This window comes from Martes martes, assembly GCF_963455335.1.
Source record: "Martes martes genome assembly, chromosome: 1".
Taxonomy (NCBI): domain Eukaryota; kingdom Metazoa; phylum Chordata; class Mammalia; order Carnivora; family Mustelidae; genus Martes; species Martes martes.
In genome coordinates this window covers 119,812,344-119,822,650 of record NC_137888.1, presented here as the reverse complement: position 1 = coordinate 119,822,650, position 10,307 = coordinate 119,812,344, and positions in this window count along the sequence as shown.

Below are 10,307 nucleotides of genomic sequence, written 5' to 3'. Positions count from 1 at the left end.
CCCACAGCTCGATAGCCTCCCAGCCAGGAAGGACGACGTTCTTTGTCACCTGTCAAATGGCACCACAACCAGTTTCTACTCCACAGGTTCCCTTTGTAATTGACCACCCCACCCCACCCCCAACTCCCTCTCCATCCCATCTCACTCTTCAAGGTCTTATTCATGTTATATCCAGTCCCAGTCCCTCTCATCACAACTGGCTGAGCGTGGGGGTAGAATTGGGACTCACGACTCCAAGGTCACCAGACCGTGACTCCGAGGGACCAAAGGGTGGTTAGCCTGAAGGGGAGACATGTACCGTTTACCTTTCTCAAACAAGGGGGAGCGTGATATCCTGACCTCAAACACTCCAGCCAGGGAGACATGGGTCTCGGGCCAGACAGGAGTGACCGCAAACAGAAGTCACCATGTTCTGCAGGCCGGCCTTCAGTGTCTCTGACACTCTGCCTCCACATCCCCAACTCCCGTGGCCTTTCGTTACCAGCCTCTGTGCAGCCAGAGATTACGGGTTGGCCAAGGCCCAAAGGCTCTTCCAGTTCTGGCCCCACTTAGCACCACCTGTGTGACCTTGGAGAGGGTCGGCAATGTCTCTGAGCCTTCATTTCCTCTTCTGGGATGGATAATGCTTGTCTTGTCTCATCTCCCCAACTCTCATGAGGCTGAAAACACACAACAAATGTCAACGTGCTCCGTCAACCAGAAAGCACTCTTCACTCATGAAGGATCACTGTCCACTGGGCTCAGAGCATCTCCAGCTGGGGAAAGTGTCTCATTCATCTTTGTGTCTCCAGTGTCTGGAGTTGGCAAATGTCTCCTGAGGAAGGGCCGGGGGTGGTACATGAACTGAATGAGGAGAGGACAATAAAGCAGAATGGGCGTGCCTGCCAAGTCAGGACAGTGAAAATGAAGAAAGTTGGGGAGAGAAGAAATGCCCCCTCTTTCCTATCACCCTTCAGTCTCCAGGACCAACAATGTCTGCCAAATGCTTCTCCCCTACCACTGATTAAATAGGTAGTTTTGAAAAGCTACTCTAGCTCCAAATAGAAATAGAAAAAGATATTATTAAAGCTTTTCCATGCCAATTTAAATAGCAAACATATCCAACCTTTAAGTTAAATGGAAAGACCCTTTTTGTTAACAACCTTCCAAGGTTGCTTGCTTGCCTTGGCTGGTGCCACACGGAACCCTGAGATTGGGAACTGCGGGACTTGAGAGCTTGGGGTGGGGCCCTGGAGGGCACAGCTTTCCCCTAACTCCACGTTGCTCTGGTTTTCTGGAGAAAGAGGCTCTCCAGAGGCTGAGGGAGCCAGGATGGCCATTGGGTAATTTAAGTCAAGGTAGGAACTATTTCTACACACGGAGCAGCTCCGGTCCTGGGAACTCATAAGCAATTCCTATCGCCCGCCCCCATCAGCTCTGCTCCCCGCACCTACCCTACCACCACCACCACCCCTGTTCTCAGAACAGAAACACAGCCCCTTAGGAGATGAAAAGTACAGCTGCTTTTCACCACACACAATCCCTCCTACTACAATCTCCGCTTCATTGTCAACATTTCCGCCTCCTTTGCATCCCCAGGCCTAAACTGTAATAGCATAATTGGGATACGATGTGAAGGAGGACCCCCTCCCAACTCAGAAAAGCATGAGGAATCAGAAGGTGGTAATTTGGGGACACAGAAGTATATGCCCTCTGAATGTGGGAGCAAACCAGCACACCCTCTTGGGTACATCCTTGCCACACACGTATACACACACATCTTGTTCTTGACCCCTCCTTCCTCCCCACTCCGTGTTAGAGATGGACAGAGCCTTGCTCCCAGGAGCAGAGGGCGGACAAGGGCTCTCTGGAGAGTCCCACATCCACAGAACCTGACCGTCCTCTCTCTCTCCAGGGTAGAGCACAGGGAGCCAGAGCCGGGGGACCCCCTTCAGCCACCTCCACCCTCAGCCCCCAGCTCCCTGACATCTGCTAAGCACATCCCAACCTGAAACCTCAATTCTTCCCTTTTAATAGGAGACTGAGTCAAGTATAAATCCAATTCCACAAATGTCTAGTCCACGCCAAGCAGAAGACTAAACTAAGGACAGATGAAGAAAATGGATAAGCCCCTGTCAAAGGATGGTTTTCCAAATGCTCTCATATAAATGTAATTTATGATTTAACTCATTCATGAGGGATGGTGAAACTAGCTCCAAAGAGAATTTGAAAATGGGGGTTTGTATAATCGGCCAGAGAAGGCACGCAGAAATGAGTTTGCGAAGCCCAGACAAAACTGGTTAATGACCTACAGGGCAAAAAACCCATATCTTTGGAGTTATCTCTTCCACTGAACAAAAATAATTTGCATCTCTGCTGGGTAAACATCTGTGTTTTATCAACCTATATGTTAACATTTAACTTCATAAAGTCTGGCCCTCAATCAATAATACATTGAAAGTCAAGCAAAAGTACATCCCCCGAGAGAATTAAATAACGTTTGGGTGCACCTGTTAGGCAACAGTATGAGGTACTAGGACAAGCAATCAGCCTCTTGCCTTGTCTCCAAGCTTTGGATGCTTTTTTTTGACACCGTGGTCCTTGCCTTCAAGGGGCTCCCAACATCTGGCAAGGTAAGACTGTCAGACACAGCACAGTTAAACAGTTCCAGAAGAATTACTCTTGGTTTTGTTCAGCCTGATAAAGGCACAGTGTTTACGTACAATGTAAATACATCTTAACCAGTTGCGATGTATACTGAATTCTCTATAGATAAGATTCCATGAAACCTGGGATTGATTTATTTATATGCTGGGATAAATAAAAGTTTGGCTGGGGGAGGGGGAGGGGGGTCACGTGGAATAGATGAAACAAAATGGGCTTAAGTATTGTCACCTGTTGAGGCAAAGTAAGGAATGCATGTGTCCCATATACTTGGGAATTTATTCAAGCTGTTGTCCTGCTCCCAGTTCAGACCACATCTATCCCATGTCTGTGATCTTCTCACACACTCCATGGTTTACTGTGGTTTTTCTCTGTGTCTCCTGCTTAGAAGAGAAACTCCGGGGGGAGGGCTTCTCGTCAGTGCCTCCCGCCCGCAAGCACCGGAAGGCCAGCAGCAGCTGTGCGCACAGTAGGTACTTGTGAAAGGATTCTTTGAGACTCTCCACCGCTCAGGGGGCCTGGTCCCGGCCCTAAGGGGGCGAGTGGGATCAGCACGGGAGGGGCGGAGAACTGTCGGGGAGCAGAGCAGGAGGACAAGGTGTTCAGGCTGGCCAGAAAGAAGCCCCGGGAAGAACAGATGAGGTTGTGGAGAGCGTTAAAGGTGAGGGATCCCAGGGGCCGAGCCTTGAGAAGTGGCCCCCGGGCTGAGTCACTGGAAGCCCTCCGAGAAGGTCACTCAGGGAAAGGGACAGTGGCCACAGGAGTGTGGGGGGCTAAGGTGGGAATGGGGGAAGGGACGGCACGGAGGTCGGAGGTCGCAGGCAGAGACCGCACATAGGAAAACCTGACAGACCGGAGGTAAAGCAGAGGCAGTCCGGGGAGCAGCCAAGCTAGGGGCAGGTCTGTGGAAAAGGGCCTGACTGGGCCTGTTTGGAGATGGGAGGAGAGAGGCATGACCGTCCAAGCAGCAGGTGGGGTGCAGACCTATTGGAAGGGGCTCTCCCCGGGGTCCTAGGCTCAGGGGGCGTGGCAGGAGGCGGGGCCTCCAGCGGGAGGGGGAGGGCCTGCAGCTACCCAAGGCTGGGCAGGGGGGTGGTGGAGGAGGGGGCCACCCCACTGCAGGTGCGCCTTTGATGTGGCTCAGGCTGTGGGGCAGAGGAAACCCAGGCTTCCCAGCGTGGCCCCCTGCATCAATGCCACCCAGTCTTCAATGGGGTCGCAGAAGATGTGGGCCCGTGGCGGGGTTGGCAGGAAATCAAGGCACAGCATTTCAGCCGGAGATGAAAGGGAGTTTGTACCCAGACTCCTACCAACATACCCAAGCTCCATTCTCTCCCTCTGGGAGGGGTTCCCAGTGTGGGGAGCAGGCTGCTACTCTCTCTTCCATGTCCTCACTTCACTGAGGAGAAGATCACCCAGTGGGGTGTCTGTAACGAGAGAGACTGGGGACTGAGAGAAGGGTCTTCCTTATCTGTGCAGCTTTCAACAAACTTCCCTTGTGGGATGAGGGAGGGTGCCACGCATACATCAGGTAAAAACACAGACACAAAATGTGTCCCCTCAGCCCTCGCCTGTCGGCCCCCCCACCCCCGTGTTTCGAGATTTAGCACCTCCATTCACAATTCTAACCACGTATGAGAGAGAGACAGAGATAGAAAACATGAGAGTGTGCAGCTTCATAGCTACCCCATAAAGGACCCTGCCCATGTCCCCTGCTCTGTTTCCAACCACAGATACTCACCAATGACCCTGAACTCCTGTAGGGGTTCAGGACCCTTCTCCTCACCCTACACTGGAGATATAAAATCAAGGACCCTGTTTTCGAGAACATGCCCGGTCCATGCTTTGAAAGAAAGAGAAAGGGAGGGGGCGGCCAGGATGTTTTCTGCTTCAGCTTTCATCAACAACTCAACACACATTGACTGAGGCTTCGGTGCCAGGCATTGGGCTGGGCAAAGGGACATGAAGACAAACGAGGCTCTTTCCCTGCCCTAGGAGACAGAGCTCATGTCACAGACACCATCACAGGTTCTCAAGCAGTACAGGCAGTGCTAGGGCTGAGAGCAAGGCAGAAAGAGGTGTCCCAGTGTTTCTCTCCCGACTGTCCCTGAGATTCACCTGGGGAGCCCTGAAAACTGGACAATTGTCCAGCACCCTTCCCCCACCCCTGAGCCAATGGAATCTCTCTTTGATGGTGGGACCTGAGCTTCAGTAGTTTTAAGCCAACCCACACCCATCATTCCCTACCACCCCCATGATTCTACTGTGCTGCCAGGTTAGAGAACTGTTAAAGCATATGTTCCTTTTCAAAACAGACATGAAAAAGGATAAGGAGTCAGGGACCCAGGGAAATGCTACCAGCTCCGATTTGCCCTTCCCCACCAAAGCATGGCATGGCAAGTGGCATAACAGTCCCCCCTCCTCAAATGGCCATTCTGGCCAGTGCCAGGACAGCCCAGAGCAAGAAGGGAATGGTTTGGGCTCTTTTCCCCCCAACTTTGACCTCGAAGGTGGAAAAGACCAAGAGGTTTTGTTGATCTGGAGCCCAGAAGCATCCTGTCCCTCTCTTTCTGAAACTCCTTCTGAGTCTTATGTTGCCTTTTTTAAGCACTCCAGTGTGCTGGAGGAATGAAAAGGAACAGCACCCCTGCTGAGTGTCCTAGATGCCCAGGGAAGGGAGAGGCACTGCTGGTAACTACAGGCACTATGGGTGGGCACCTTCAAGTCCAATTCTAAACAGATCTAGAGAGAAGCTGTCAGGGTTTACCCTTAAGGAAATGGAGCAGGTAGCCAAGATGGCTAGCTCTGCCGGATGCAGGGCAGGGAGGCCTCAGCAAGTCCAGAACATCAGGGCTTATGAGAGCCTGGCAACAGAGTCCCCCCAGATACTCACCCTGAGAGCAGATACTATGTGGTATGTTCGGACATAGCATGGGGTTTGGAATTGGAAACAAGGATCTGAAACTGCCTCTTACTACATATATGACTGAGACATATCTTTCTGGAGAATCTCTTTCCTTCCTTCCTTCCTTCCTTCCTCCCTCCCTCCCTCCCTCCCTCTCTCCCTTCCCTCCCTCCTTCCTTCCTTCCTTTTCAATATTTATATATTTATTTTAGAGAGAGAGCGAGCGCACAAGCAGGAGGGGCAGAGGGAGAGAGAGAATCCCAAACAGACTCCATGCTAAGCTCGGAGCGTGATACGGGGCTCGATCCCATGACCCTGAGATCGTGACCTGAGCCGAAACCAAGAGTGGGATGCTTAACCGACTGTGCCACCCAGGGGCCCATCTTCATTTCTAAAAAATGTATATATACATACTGTGCTGCGGGAAGAGCTGTCAGCCCAGACGACCAGGCAGGAAACGCCAGGGTGCCCAGCTCAATCCTGGTACTGTTGTCGCCTCCACCTTCTCTTTCCCACCCTGGCTCTTCTCTGCCGCATGCGGGCCCCCACGTGGGGTGGCGAGGCTGTGGGAATCCTGACACACAGATGCTGCCATTTCCTCACATCTCAACCTCCCCACCTGATGGAGGCCAGGTATCCCTGGGTTCCCACCTCTCACTCTGAAATGTAAGTATTATCAGCAGATAATGAGAGTTCTAGAAGTTTGTCCCTTCAAAACCCTGAGAACAGGGCACCTGAGTGGCTCAGGTCAGTTGAGCGTCTGCCTTCAGCTCAGGTCATGATCTGGGGTCCTGGGATCAAGCCTCACATCGGGAACCCTGCTCAACAGGGAGTTTGCTTCTCCCTCTCTCTCTGCCCCTCCCTCCTGCCATTTGTTCTCTCTCTCTCTCTCTCAAATAAATAAATAAATAATCTTAAAAAGAAAACCCAAACCCTGAGAACAACTGTGACCCACACTCAGAAGAGCCCATCTCTCATCAATGTCACTCAATGAGGAGGACTGGCTCGGCTGTGAAGCCAAGTTCACAGACTGCCATGGCTGAAATTCCAGACCCACTACAACCTCCACATCCCAGCTCTCGCTGCCTACACTAGATGTTATCCCAGATCTTTCCAAGCCCTGTGGTTCTCCCGTTCACTGCAAACATTTTTATCCACAGTGTAAACACTGCACAAGGTTTTGAGTTTAGAACCAGGAAGAATTTTGGCACAGTCCCATCAGAGCCAACCCAACAGGAGAAACCTCAGTTTCCTTAGTGCCTGCAAGGATGGATGGTCCAAGCACACAGACCACCCACTGTCTGAAGCCCTGTCTCCCTCCCACTGACCTTCACACCCTCACAAAGGGCACCAGCTTGTGTCAGGCCCACAAAACAGGTCTTCTTACCATGGAAAGATCATCTCAGACCTGCGGTGAGTGGAGTTTCATTTCTACCAGTGCTTCTGAGATGTGAGGCTCTCCAACCCCCCCTGCCAGCCTCACCACCCCAGATCTCTAAGACAGATATAGGGTGTGGTTTGGGCTGAATGTCTGAGTGTAAAGCCGTGGTGCCCGGTCCTGGGAGCCTAGCCTCTGGTGGGGAGGCCCAAAAGCCATTGTTGAATGAAAGTGGGTGGGGGGGTAGTAAGCCCCTCTCTGAGCTGCTGAGCCCCTTTCTCTTACAAGCCCTCTCAAGGGCTGCAAGGAAACAGATGGAATCAGTCAGTACGGCCTGGGAACAGTTACCTAACTACCAGAGCTTCAGTTTCCCCATTACTAAAATGAGGGAACAACTCTTGGGATGGTTCCCTGGTAATTATTTGGAGAGCAGAATGCCAGGCATATTGAGCACCCAAGACATGGTTCCCCCTGGTCTAGCCTTCCTTGTCACACATGAGCAAGCTCATGTCCAACACAGGGCACTGTGGAACATCTGGGATGACAGGAGATGGAGTCTGGAGTTCTGCCCCAGAACAATGGGAATATGAATTCTGACTGGGGTTGAGAGCTGGGGCCTCCACAGGGCAGCAGACCCTCCCTCAGGCCTCTGTGAAATGACTTCCCTGCCTCAATATAAGGACACATACACAGCCTGTAAGTCAGGGCCAACGGTTCTCTCCTGAAGGCTCAGAAAGTGCCCAGGACATTGGATCTTTGCAGAGGTGCAGACCAGGGAGTGGTCACTAGAGGGCTCAGGATGGCACGGATGTAGCTGCCCCAGGGAGGTCACAGGAGAGGGACAGCCTGAGAACCAGGACAGGGCTGGGGGTGGGGGGTGGGGGGTGGGGGAGAGAGAGAAAGAGAGAGAATGTCAGGGGGAGGGAGACCACGGCTGTGCAGGATGGGAGAGCAGGATGGCTTCCTATAAAGCTTCCCCATTACCTCCTCAGGACCCAGAAAGACCCAGAGAAACCCAGAGCCCTGGGCTTCCTAGCAGTGACAGCACTCACACACAATATTGTGGCAGAAAACACTGCATACCCCAAATGCCTGAAGCCCCTAGTTTCCTGTCCCCCTCCAGCACGATGTGCATTTCCCTGGTTCTGTGTGGCACTCCCCACCTACAGGAGACTGCTACTGGGAGGGGTGACCAGCTACTGGGAGAGCCCCACTGTCAGGAGGAAAGAGCACTTGTTCTGGGTTCACTGGGGCCTGGGTTCAAGTCCTTCCTCCACCTCACTTCTATGTAGTTGTGGCGTGCTAGATAAATTTCTTCACCTCACTGAGGTCTTTCCATCCTGTGCAAACCAGGAGCTAAATCCCTCCATCAGAGCCTCGGGAGCTTAATGAGAGACTGGCCCCCATTAGGTTCTCACCCATAGTGGTTGCTACTTGTGAATACAAAGTAGATGCCACCACGATTGATCCCTGGGGCTGGAGGCATTCACCCACCCCTAGGGCTAGCTGTGCCTTCCCCGCTGCACTCCTTTCTGCCTGGCTCCCTGTTTCCTGTTATCAGAACCCCTGGATGAGGCCACAGCACCGAACTGCCAGCAGAAGTCTAAGTCACAGTCAGGGAGTTTTCCCCAGAGAGGTGACCGGCGCAGGACAGGGCAGACCACAGTCACAGACATGCCCCCCATTCCTAACCCCCCAGGCCCAGACCCAGGCAAAGCCGTCCTCCCAGGTTCTGCCCACTCCAGGAGAGGAGTTTGTGAAGTGGAAACTGCTTCCAACATTTAGCCCTGTGTGACAATCTCAGAGCAATCCTCTCTCTCAGCAGCACCAGCCTGTGAAGTGTAATTAAAGCCACGGGTTAATTACGAGCGGCAGCCATCTTGCCCAGAGGAGCACCTCACCGCTGCTCCTCCTGCATCCAGAGCCATCCTCCCAGAGGTCCAGACACGGGAGTCATACCACCTCTCCACATCCTCTCCCTCTTCTGCCCCTCCACCTCAGCCCTAAAGATCTCCAGCTAAGTCATGCCAGAGTTGCCTGCAACGAGCTGTTTTAATTTCTCCTGCAGTTCGTACTTGGGAAGTGCTCCCTGTGCTCTGACTTAAATCTATCCTTCTACAGACTGACGGTGGGAATGGGAAGAACAGACATGGATGTGAGTTAGGGCTTCGTAGAAGGTGCCCTGAGAAGGGTCCTTAGTGAAGGGCAGGGCCTTGTGTCCCACCCCACAACCATGAAGAGGAGATGGGGGCGAGGATCCCACAGGATCCAGCCAGGGCTGGGGGTGATGTGACGGTTGGAAGGGAATGGGGAAGGGAAAAGCCTGTCGGTCGGAAGGAGGAGAGCACGAGCTGGGAGCTGGAGGCCTGGATTGGCTTAACAGTTATCCACTAGCTCCATAGCTCAGTCAACCCATCTATAAAATGGAGGTAATAAAGTCAAACTTACTCTTGGGGCTTTCGTGAGCTAAAATACAGAAAACAGCTTTTTAAATGGCCTGGTACAACTTAAGCTCTCGGTAAACTCTGGGAGATCCTCTTAACACCTGTATCCTCGTCCACAAATTGCTCAGAATCCTAGGGCTTCTTCCCTCTCCTTTTCTCTCACACTAACTTCTTCCCCATTGCCACGGCCTCAGGCAGTCGAGGCCCTCATCCCAGCCTGTGGCCTCACCTCCTCCCCGGCCTCCCCACGGGCCTCCCCACGGGCCTCCCCACGGGCCTCCCCCTCCCTCACCACATCCACCTCCAGCTCCCCAGTCCACTCTGCAGAAGGGCTGGTGTGCTTGGTACCCTCAGTCCCCAGGTACTTTTCCAGACGTCCTGCTCTACTAAAAAGAAGCTCATTTAATTCAGTCCTCATGATCGCCCTCAGAAACAGGTGTTATGGCCACCTTACAGACGAGGACACTGAGCCTCAGGGAGGAGAAATCATCTGCCCAAAGTCACTCCACCAGTAAATGGCAGAGCCAGAACTCAAGCCCTACCGTGGGGATCCCGGCCGCCTTCCACACGGGACTCCTCAGCAGACCGTCTGAGGCCTTCCGCTCCCGGCCACCCTCCACTGTCCCAGTGGAGCCCCGTGCTCGCCCAGCTCCTGATACACCCACCTCACCTTCACTTCTGTCTTATCCTCAAGGAGTCAAAGAATCCAGTTAGAAAAAGAGGAGAGACTATGGGACAGGAGAGGAATTGGGGAAGGAGAAGAGCTGGAAGGGGAAAGAAGGCTGGTTCGAGGACTTCCCCGGTGGGCCATCAGCTCTTTCTCCAGCTTCGCTTTTGTCTTCCCCATCAGGACATGGGATTCCACGGAAAGGAAAAGGGAAGCGGAGCATCGGGTGCAGGAGGCCCGAGCTGGAGGCTGGTGCGCAGACGCTAAGAA